The following is a 10,368-nucleotide window of genomic DNA, read 5'->3' as shown; positions in this document are numbered from 1 at the left end:
ATCCGATGAGGCTGCAGTTGGTGCCAAGAAAATGAATCATCATACGGGAAACCCAGGATTAAACCTGGGTGGGCCATGTGCAAAACAAGAGCCCTACCCACTGTGCTATTGCTCCTGCCCCTCCAACAAATGTACTCCATGAACTCCCTCCCTGTGATTCCATACCATTGTGTTTCCTCTGTTCTAGTGTGAATCATGCAGCTTGTCTCTGGCCTCTGGCATTCTCTCTTACGCAGGTCCATGCCTTGTGGTGCTCCCTGAACCCAAGGTCTTGCTCTCTAGTGCAGAGGACCCTTGAGAGGATTTATTTATTTATTTTATTTATTTATGTATTTTGGTTTTTGGGTCACACCTGGCAATGCTCAGGGGCTACTCCTGGCTCTATGCTCAGAAATCGCTCCTGGCAGGCTCGGGGGACCATATGGGATGTCAGGATTTGAACCACTGACCTTCTGCATGCAAGGCAAATGCTTTACCTCCATGCTATTTCTCCAGCCCTGAGAGTATTTATTAAGTGAATCTATAGAAAGAATGTAATGAGGGGAAATATTGCCACCCAAATATTTTAGACTAAAACTAAAGAGAACACTCTGTATATCAGATCTTTTGCAGGGCTGGAGTGAGTATATAGCAGGTAGGATGTTTGCATTGCGTACAGCCTACCCATGTTTTCACGAGGCCTACACACCATAGTAATCTAGAGGCCAGGAATTTATCCGGGACCTTGGTGCATTCTAGGCATGTGCTACTGCCCTCTGAACTACCTCCTTGGCCCTCTTTTCTGCTTCTTAAATGAAAGAATTTCTTTTTTTTTTTTTTTTTCTTGTGGTTTTTGGGTCACACCCAGCAGTGCTCAGAGATTATTCCTGGCTCCAGGCTCAGAAATTGTTCCTGGCAGGCACGGGGGACCATATGGGACGCAGGGATTTGAACCGATGACCTCTTGCATGAAAGGCAAACGCCTTACCTCCATGCTATCTCTCCGGCCCCAGAAAGGATTTCTTTTATTATTCTCACTGCATTGATTTTGCGATTTTGGTAGGGTAGTTGAAACAGATGTTCCTCTGGCGAGGTCAGAGAACTGAAGACTGTGATCTGAAGAACTCATGCCTTGCTCAAGTGTAGTCAGAAAAGGAGATAAGCACTAGCGACTCCATCCAGATTTCTGTTTTCAGAAACTGACATCAGGAGTAAAGAAAACAGATCTATCCTTAGCATCTCCACAGGAAAGAGCCAGGTCAAAAGCATGAAGCCACAAAGAGGCAAAGTGGAATGCAATATAAGAAAGACTTTGCCCACTGACAGCTGCTGAGAACAATGGTTTAAGATGTCGTGAACATCATGTCTCTGGAAGTGTGGAAGCAGCGTCTGGTTGAGGGTGGTGATATAGGGGACCTGGGTGCACAGGGAGGATTAAATTTGAAGAGCAAACAATCTGAACATATATGGATATGCAGTAGTCCAGAGGTTCCCAGACTTATTTGATTTATCACTTCCTTTTCAGAACCAACAGAAAGTACCCTGCTATTCAATTCCAACACTGCCTCTCACCACTGTTTGAGCACCCCAGGACAGTCTCATTCATTCTGAGGAATAATAAAGGATGACATGGAGATATTGGCATGAAGCCTTAGAGGACTGGAAATGTTTTGACAAGTGGTGGTGGTGAATATGTATCCAGGCAAATGGACAGGCTTAGGGGAGATGGAGAAACAAAAGTAGAAGAGGATAGAGAAAAGCTGGGGAAGTTAGAGTGATGTGGAGTTCTATTTGAGCTAATAGAGAACTTCCAGCGTTTCTATCCAGAACAGCAACCTTCACTGGACCAGGACATCCTGCATACAAGAAAGGGTAGGAAGCCAGATGCTGGCTGCATTGAGAGCTTGTTCCCTTGCCCTGACTTACTAGGTAAGGTGGGCATTTGACTCCAGCTTGGTCAGTTGGATTCTCCCTAATAAGGGTATGAAAATGTAGGACCAAAGAGCTACTATGGTAGGTAAAGTGCTTGCCTTATACATGGCCTATACATTCCTAGAATCACAGATGGTCCTCCAGCCCCTACAGGAATAATCCCTGAGTGCAGAACCAAGAATAAGCTCTGAGCACTGCTTGGCATGTCCCAAAACCAAACCAACCAAACAAAAAGAACCAAAAATAGGGGCCTGTGGGGCCCGGAGAGATAGCACAGCAGCGTTTGCCTTGCAAGCAGCCGATCCAGGACCAAAGGTGGTTGGTTCGAATCCTGGTGTCCCATATGGTCCCCCGTGCCTGCCAGGAGCTATTTCTGAGCAGACAGCCAGGAGTAACCCCTGAGCAATGCCGGGTGTGGCCCAAAAACCAAAAAAAAAAAAAAAAAAAAGGGACCGGAGAGATAGCATGGAGGTAAGGCACTTGCCTTTCATGCAGAAGGATGGTGGTTCGAATCCTGGCATCCCATGTGGTCCCCCGTGCCTGCCAGAAGCAATTTCTGAGCATAGAGCCGGGAGTAACCCCTGAACACTGCTGGGTGTGACCCCCAAAAAAAAACAAGAAAAAAAAAAAGAACCAAAAATAGAAGTGCAGAAATCTTAGAGTCTGCTGCTAAGTAAAGTTGGAATGAGAGTGCCCTGAAGGCCTCCATCTTTAAACTTGGTTGGACACGTAGAGAAAGGTTGAGGGCTGAGAGAGAGAGAGAGAGAGAGAGAGAGAGAGAGAGAGAGAGAGAGAGAGAGAGAGAGAGAGAGAGAGAGAGAGAGAGAGAAGTGAGATTAAAAGAAATTTGTTTTGTTTGTTTTGTTTTGGGGTTATATCTGGTGAAGCTTAGGGCTTAATTCTGGCTCTGTGCTCAGGGATTACTGCTGGTGGGCTCAGGAGACCACATGGGGTGCAAGGAATCAAACTCTGGAGAGAAAATTTTATACCTGGGACTAGAGTTACAAGGTTTAAGGCACTTGGTTTCCATTTAATGAGCCTGAACCCATCACTACACAGTATCCTGAGCATCACCTAGTATAAGGCTGGAAGCCACTGAGCATCGCCTTGGGTGACCTGAGTGATTCCAGCCCCACAGGAATTCAGCTGTTCTGCCCCTTGGCCTGGGCATTAAATTGCCAGCCCAGTTGGCAGAGAATCGCAGAGAGGGGCCCTTAAGTCTCCTGAGCACTGTTTGAAAGATACTTGCACCCCTCAAAAGAAAAAAAAAAAGCTGTGTCAGAGGCTAGCAAGATGGTTCAAAGGGTCTGTGGGATTTCAGAATATATCCCTGGCTCTTGGAGTAACCTTAGAGCAACATAGACTATGATCCTAAACAAGATATTACTTGTATACACTGGAACCCCAACAGCCTGAGGACACATCTAATGTGATGTAATTCAAAGCAGAGAGACATTCTCTGTAACTGCCACAACTTCCCTATCACTTTGGTGTTTAGAGGGTGTCAGGCCAATTGTCAAGAATTGCTATAGTTAAAAAAAAAAAAGAATTGCTATAGTTAATTCTTTTTTATTTTTTTATTTTTTTTATTTTTTGTAGGTTTTGGGTCACACCCGGCAGTGCTCAGGGGTTATTCCTGGCTTCATGCTCAGAAATTGCTCCTGGCAGGCACAGGGGACCATATGGGATGCCGGGATTCGAACTGATGACCTCCTGCATGAAAGGCAAACACCTTATCTCCATGCTATCTCTCCAGCCCCTATAGTTAATTCTTAGCTACAGAATGACAGCCCAGGGGTGAGGCCTGGAGCAGCCCACAAAGCAGGGAGTGGAGCACAGCAAAATCTTGGAAGACCTTCTGGAACAGTACAGAGACCTACAGGAAGCTGAACTGGCAATAGGAGCAATAAGGCAGGTGTGATGATGATGTTACAGTGAGTCTGATTAGAGTTAAATTCCTAGAGTTTAAGTCTGCAGTAGCCCAGGGATGAAGAGATTCATTACCCAGCAGCCAGCAGGCACTGCCCAGAACTGCTCTCCAGGTCTCTGATCTTGGTCTCTGTGTGCCTTTGGCCACAAAACCCAACCCTACGCCCAAAGGTGGGAAGTGGCAGCCTTGCCTGAAATGGAGTCACTCAGGGGCAGACCCCCTGGGCTACTATCATGAGAAACTGCTCTTGGGAGTTCAGTCCACCTCTTCAGAAAGTCCTGTGGAGTCTTTACAACTTCAGAATGCTCAGGTCCGGAAACACTTAAGGACCTTGGATGAGTGGTGGCCTCAGCCATTGACCCCTTGGTGGCTTCTGCCCTGGGCCCAGCTTCCTTCTTTGGGGATTTTGTCTACATAAACAGGTGGGAAAAGGGGAAGAGCTCTGAGATGACCTGGTTATTTTGGGCAGAGTCATCCTAACCAATGCAGCGGGTGTCACTACACCCAGGAGGAAGTGGGCTGCAGAGAGCCTCGCCCAAGAGGCAGTTGCAGATGGCAATCATGACATTTGGTGACATCTGTGGCTGCCTCAGCCCCCATATGCCAGGACCTCCCTGCTGCCATCTTTTCAGGCAGCTTCTGTCTCCCTGATGAGCCCAGGACAAGGGATTGAGTATGGGCTTGGTTTGAGTGGTCTCAGAGTGGTCTTGGCATAGACAGACATGGTTCCCTCAGCCCCAGTGCTTATTTTTCAGCCTGTTTCCATTTAAAACCAGATCTCTCAGTGCTTTCTGTCAAGTTCTGGAAGGAGCCAACTGATAGGTCATTTTACTTTTTTTTTTTTTTTTTACTTTTTGGGCCACACCCGGTGTTACTCAGGAGTTAATCCTGGCTGTCTGCTCAGAAATAGCTCCTGGGGGGCCCGGAGAGATAGCACAGCGGCGTTTGCCTTGCAAGCAGCCGATCCAGGACCAAAGGTCCTATTTCTGAGCAGACAGCCAGGAGAAACCCCTGAGCACCGCCGGGTGTGGCCCAAAAAACAAAAAAACAAAAAAGAAATAGCTCTTGGCAGGCACAGGAGACCATATGGGACGCCAGGATTCAAACCAACCACCTCAGGTCCTGGGTCAGCTGTTTGCAAGGCAAATGCCGCTGTGCTATCTCTCCAGACTTGTCATTTTACTTTTATTTATTTTTGGTTTATGGGACATGCCTGGTAATGCTTAGAGGTTACTCCTGGCTCTATTCTCAGGGATTACTCCTGGTGGGCTCAGGGGACCATATGGGATGCCAGGATTTAAACCTGGGTTGACCATGTACAAGGCAGATGGATGCCATATCCGCCATAATAAGACTCTGCTCCCATATTTTATTCTATTTTTATGGTTTGGAGGCCACATCAGGGGTTCTCATGGTTTACTCCTGGCTCTGTACTCAGGAACCAGTCCTGGCAGGCTTGGGGGACCATGTGGGATTGACAGTGATGGAACCCAGGTTGGCCATGTACAACTAACCACCTGATTGGTCATTTATTAACCTTTTTTTTTTCTTTTTTTGGTTTTTGGGCCACACCAGGCACGGGGTGGAGTTGGGGGACTGACCATATAGGACACCGGAATTTGAACCAACCAACATAGGTCCTGGATTGGCTGCTTGCAAGGCAAATGCTGCTCTGCTATCTCTCTGGCCCCTTATTATTTTTTTATGTAATTTTTTAAAAATTTTTATTTTGATCATAGTGGCTTACATATCTTTCACATTAGTATTTTAGGTGCATATTAACATTGAATCAGGGGAATATCCACTGCCAAATTTGTCCTCCCCCCTTCCCCGTTCCCTTTCTGCAACCCATATCCCCCACCATCACCCCCCCCCTGGCTGCTAGAGTGGGTGGTCCCCTCTTTGTCTAAGCTTACTATCAGTGATTCTGGCCCCTTATTAACCATTTATTAATCATAATGTAAAATAAAATTCTGTCTGGAAATTTAGCCCTCTTTCAACTCCTTCAACCTCTCTTAAGGAGAATAGTTTTTGTTTCTAAAATAATCTAGATTTGGGGGGCAGCTGCTGTAGACAGTTTAGTGGGTATGGTGCTCACCTAGTAGACCACTGTTTTTTTTGTTTTGTTTTGTTTTGTTTTGTTGGTTTTTGGGCCACACCCGGCGGTGCTCAAGGGCTACTCCTGGCTGTCTGCTCAGAAATAGCTCCTGGCAGGCACAGGGGGCCATATGGGACACCGGGATTCAAACCAACCACCTTTGGTCCTGGATCGGCTGCTTGCAAGGCAAACACCGCTGTGCTATCTCTCTGGGCCCAGACCACTGGGTTTGATCCCTACATCACTTATGGTTCCCCAAGCCTTCTGATGTCTGAACATGGAGCCAGGGGTAAGCCCTGAGCACTGCTGGTTGTGACCCTAAAACCAAATAAATAAATAAATAAATAAATAAATAAATAAATAAATAAATAAAGGCACTCTAAACCTTGATAAGCAAAAGCCCAGGAGCAAGGAGATTTAGTATTGAAGGAATTAATTTGTCCTGTGAGGCCACAGACATTGTTTCAAGCAGTGGGGACACTCAGTGGAAAAAAACAACAGCAAGAGGCTGGTGTGTGTGTGTGTGTGTGTGTGCGTGTGCGTGTGCGTGTGTGTGCGTGTGTGCGTGTGTGTGCGCGTGTGTGTGTGTGTGTGTGTGTGTGTGCAATAAAACAGCAATAGGGCATTTGCCTTGTATGTGGCTGCCAAGCCAGGACAGACCTGGGTTCGATTCCCGGCATCCCATAAGGTCCCTAAAGCCTGCTAAGAGAGATTTCTGAGCACAGAGCCAGGAGTAACCCCTGAGCACCTCTGGGTATGGCCCAAAAACAAAAACAAAAAATAAAAAGGCTGAATGAGGATGGACTGATTAAACCACAGGAGCTAAACTTAAGGCTGTCAGTGTGAAGGAGCAAAGATCTCAGAGAAAGGAATGAGCCAGGCAGGTGCCAGGCAGGCTTACTGGGAGAACAGCTAGTGCAGAGGCCCTGGACAAAGGCTTGGAGCAAGGATAGAAACTGGCTTGAAAGGAGCATGTGGGAGGGAGCAGAACTAGCGGGCAGAGGATTATTCTTTCTAGCCCACGGAGAGAAATTGGAGTTAATAGGAAGCTGCTAGAAGGCTTTGAGCAGGACAGTGAGGTGATCTGATTTGTATTTTGAGGCAGTTGAGGGGAACTGTGGCTGCTGTGTGAATATGCCATAGAAACATTCTCAGCTAGGGACCACCACAAAGGCCAGCTCTAGTGACGATGAGGAACGACTGGTCACCCTGTCCTACCGACTCTCCTGAAACGATTCTCTCAATGTTTTCTGGTGACCCTAAAGACCAAGAAGAGGGAATTCCAATCACCTGCAAGGACACAGAAAACATGGGGCAGTTAGGCCACCATGCGCTGTTCCACGCACAGATTTCTTGGTCCCCAGAACATCCCCTCTAGGTTGGTCTTTGTCCTTCTCTTTGAGAAGACAGACAGGGTTGGAGTCAGTTTTCCTGATCCTTTGTGCAACAATCCACACATGGAGTGGCCAGGTGCCCAGGGAGCTAGTCTTGGGTGTCAGGGTGTCCCAAGCTCAATGTCCTGGAGCTGGACTTTGAACTTGGGTGTGCTTGGCTGACACAGCTAGCAGGGCCAGTTTCAGACTGTTCATGGGATGATAACCTGCTGCAGAAAACACCCAAGGATCTCCCTCCCAGAGGCCAGACAACACCTCTCACTTGAACACTTGCCTTTAACACTTTTGGGAATGTTTGCTTCAGCACATAGAGGCATGCCAAGAAGTCAAACTTGTTTTGTGTCCTTAAAAGGGAGAGTTACTGGAGGATTTTGTTTGTTTGTTTGCTTGCTTATGTGTGCTCAGGGGTTACTCTTGGCTCTGCACTCAGAAATTATTTCTTGTGGGGCATGAGGAGGGGCACCATATGGGATGCCAGGGATCAAATCCTAATCTGTTGTGTGCAAGTCAAGCGTCCTACCTGCTTTATTATTGTCCCCATACCAGAGACTGTTGCATTAAATAATTAACGATGGTGCTGGATGGCGATGGATGGTGAAGGATGGATGGATCTTTCTCTGCCATCCCAGGCCACGTGGCTCTGCAACCCCCATCAACCGGCGGGTCTGGGGTCCAGGAAAGCGACGGGTATAGAACTCACTCACAGGCAGGCATCAGGAAGCATTAACTTTATTCATGCCCTATTCACCACATGTGTGTGGCCTACTCATAACCTTTCAAGCACTAGTTATTCTTGGCCCTGCATCTAAACTCCTTTCAGCCATCTTCCCTTTGGGCTCCATGCTGGTTCAAGACCGGAACGCAAAGACCCAAAAGCAAGAGCACCCAGCAGCGCAGAAAGGGCCTGAATCCCCTCGGTCCAAGGCTTATCTAACTTTTCCAAGACCCCTCCCAGGAATGGGCGGGGTCTTGCAGGTAAGGTAACACCTAATATTCAGTTCCCAAGACCCCTCCCAGAAATGGGTGGGTCTTAGGTAGCTACACCCAAATCCAGGGTCTCAGCTAGGTACACCAACAAGAAACTTTTTTGTTTGTTTGTTTTGTTTTTGGGCCACACCCGGCGATGCTCAGGGGTTACTCCTGGCTGTCTGCTCAGAAATAGCTTCTGGCAGGCACGGGGGACCATATGGGACACCGGGATTCGAACCAACCACCTTTGGTCCTGGATTGGCTGCTTGCAAGGCAAACGCCGCTGTGCTATCTCTCCGGGCCCTTATACCAGAGACTTTTAAAGCTAAAAGGTTCTGGGAGCTAACACAAGTTAGTGCAAATGTTCTGCATGCAGGAAGTTCGGGTTTGATTCCCAGCACTAGAAGCTTTTCCAATACCAGGTGTGGATCCAAAAGCAAAAAATAAAATAAAGAAGGAAATCCTGACATTTGCAACAATATAGATGAACCTTGAAGTTATTATGCTTTGTAAAATGTCAGACAAAAAAAATATAAAGTATGATTTTACTTACATGTAGAATTTTGGTGGGCTATTTTATTTTGGGTCACATTCAGCAACATTCAAGGTTTAAGGTTCAGGGATCACTTCTGGTAGTGCTTGAAAGACCATATAGAGTGCTGAAAATAGAACCCAGGTCAACCCTATGCCAGGCAAGAGCCCTACCCACTGTATTATCACTCTAGCTCCACATGCAGAATTTTTGGTGGGTACACCCAGAGGTGCTCAGAGTTTATTCCTGGGGCTGACTCAGAAATTACTCTTGGCAGGCTCAGGGGGCCATAAGGGATGCTGGTCTACTGCATGCAAGGCGAACACCCTACCTGCTGTGCTATTGTCTGGCCCCACATGCAGAATTGTAAAAAGCAGAAGCAAAACTTTTTTTTTTGTAAAAAACCTTTTGTTAATCTCATAAATGCAGAAAATAGACAGATGGTAATCAGAAATATGTGTTAAGGAGCTGGGGGTAACGAAGTTTTTGCAACTTAACCCTTTCTTTCCTCCAGAAACATAGATTGTCCAAGCTTGAGCAAAGTTAGAGTCCATAGGCCTGAGCTTGTAGTTTGGAGGTGTGATTACCTTTTTCCAGAGCTGCTTCATTGCAATTTACTGGCTCTGATTAGGTTAAAGCAGATTTTTTTTTTTTTTTTTTTTTTTGTGGCAGGGAGCTCCAAACCTAGCAGTGCTCAGGGCTCAATCCTGGTGGGCATAGGGACCCCAGTTTTCTACCTCCACAGCTTCCAAAGCAGAAATTTAAGAACACTTTTGGATTCTAGGCCCTCAATCGAAAAGTACTGGCTAGTGGGGACTGCAAAGTGGAAATCATTCTGACCTCATCCTCCTTAGTCTTCATCATCATAGTTAAAATACACACCTATAACACTTCTCTGCCATCTGTTGTTCTCTCTCTCTCTCTCTCTCTCTCTCTCTCTCTCTCCCCCCCCCCCCCCGTCTCCCTCTCTCTCCTCTCCCTCCCCCCCCTCTGGTGTCAATGTATAGTTTTTGGGGCACACCTGACAGTGCTCAAGGCTTATTCCTGGCACCGTGCTCACGAATTAAAGAGAAGACTCAAGAGACAATATGGGATGCACAGAATTGAACCTGGGAATTGAACCTGGTTGGCTGTGTGCAAGGTAAACACCCTACTCATTGTACTATTGTTCTGACTCCTTTCTCCCTCTCTTTGAAGTTGTTCTCCAGCCCAGGCTGATGAACATCCTTCTAACTTAAGTTGTTTCCTTGCAATAAAATCCCTTTTTCTATGTAATCATTCCTGTACTTTGTCTTGGGAAGACAGGGGCCAGCCTAATAAAGAATTTCCAGCTTCAAACAAATTAGTGTTGGGATTATAGTGTACAACATGGCAACTGTAGTTAGTCATACTTTAGTGTGTACTTGAAAGTGGCTCAGAGTATTGATAGTAAAAGCCAGGAACGTGGCATAGGTGGCACAGGCATCTCCCAGCAAGGTCCCCGAGGCTGTGTCATCAAACACGTCACCATCAGACTGATTTAGAGGTATTAAAT

This window comes from Suncus etruscus, chromosome 15, assembly GCF_024139225.1.
Source record: "Suncus etruscus isolate mSunEtr1 chromosome 15, mSunEtr1.pri.cur, whole genome shotgun sequence".
Lineage (NCBI taxonomy): Eukaryota > Metazoa > Chordata > Mammalia > Eulipotyphla > Soricidae > Suncus > Suncus etruscus.
Note: the sequence above shows the minus strand (reverse complement) of the source record.